The 1,441-nt window shown below is 35.0% G+C and overlaps 1 non-coding gene across 1 annotated transcript; it reads right to left on the reverse strand.

The window, feature by feature from the left end:
- Positions 1-709: 709 nt before the first annotated feature.
- Positions 710-817, reverse strand: LOC148957025 (U5 spliceosomal RNA). Its single transcript, XR_016142601.1, has one exon. It is a non-coding gene; the product is annotated as a U5 spliceosomal RNA (small nuclear RNA).
- Between the last annotated feature and the right edge of the window lie 624 nt (positions 818-1,441).

Below are 1,441 nucleotides of genomic sequence, written 5' to 3' on the forward strand. Positions count from 1 at the left end.
ATACTTTACATTCCGCGATTTTTTTTTGGTTTGTTCTTCTGGCCACTCGCATTGACTATATTTTTCCGTTTCGCTGTTTTGTGTTTTTTCAGTATTTTCATTTGGCCTTTAAAAACCCCATTTTTGCTCGTTTTTCTTTCTTTATGGAATGGAAATACTGTTCCTAGACGAAGGAGGAATGAGGGCCCTAAGAGAATGGGGACTCAAGAGAACCTAGGACTTGGCTCGTTATTGCACCGAGTCAAGAGTGCCTTCGAGCATTCCTTACCCGCTTAATATTAGCTTCGCAGGATGTAATCTGCAAAAGATAACAACAAATACTTAACCAGTAACTTATCAACTGAAAAGCTGTATGCAACAAGGCGAATAACAACACTAATCATGTCTACTTTACTATAAACATAGCTTATTTAGAAACCCCTGGAAGGTGTGCCACATCTCACAATTACTGTCCCTTTTTTTGCTATCTGCCCATAATTTCCCAATTTGTTTTTCATTTTTGAAAAGATTGAATTTTTGTTCATGTATGACTTTAATTATCCTCCATTTTCCAGGGTTACTTGTCGTACCACTAATCAAGACCGTTTCCTCAGGTAGTACTTTTATTGACCTCTCATGTCAATTATATCTCGTCAAAAGTTAAATAATCAGTCTTGTCAGATAAGTAATCTTGGAATACTAGAACATACTACAAGAGCATTGGCTAGTCTGCCTTTCGGCATTCAGAAATTTGTTAAGACTCATCAAGTGCCCCTGCCAACGGTAATCTTTAGTAAAAGGCTAAAAATTAACTCGATATGAGGAGAGGCCAACGTTATGAAAATTGCTAGAGTTGACTTGAGTATATATTAATAAATCCTAGTAAATCCTTATCGGTTTTTTAACAAGGTTCGAAAGCTATAAGGAATTCAATGTTTAATCAAGTAAACACGGGAAAAAAATCACATGATGAGAAAACATATTCAATAAGCAGCAACTCATGGGCAACTTTAATGACATGGTACAAAACCTACATCCGAAGATAATAACATAAATACTCAGTAATTAGGCTCAAAAATAATTGTAATGTAACTGAGTGGTGGATCAATGGCTGTAGTCAAAGGCTCCCCTATTTAAATATTCCAAGAACCTTGGCGACAGTGAAGGAATTTGTAGTTTGATATGTTGCCAACGCAATTGACTTGATGAAATATGTGGGGACCAAGGGCATTTCACTTTTTAAGACTAGCCTGTGTGACTTAATCTAAATTTCAGAAATTTGATGCGATTCCTATTTCAATTTAAAAATCAGCATTTAATAATTACAGAGTATTTTCAAAAACAAAATGCATCAGGAATCTATCATTGTATGCTTTTTGCTTACAATTGATAAATATGTGAAATAAAAAAGAGGCCCAAAGGACAGAACATTTCAGAGGAAATGTTTTTTTTCTGGGAAAAA

This window comes from Artemia sp. Qi Xiang Cuo, chromosome 1, assembly GCF_049724085.1.
Source record: "Artemia sp. Qi Xiang Cuo chromosome 1, ASM4972408v1, whole genome shotgun sequence".
NCBI classification, from domain to species: domain Eukaryota; kingdom Metazoa; phylum Arthropoda; class Branchiopoda; order Anostraca; family Artemiidae; genus Artemia; species Artemia sp. Qi Xiang Cuo.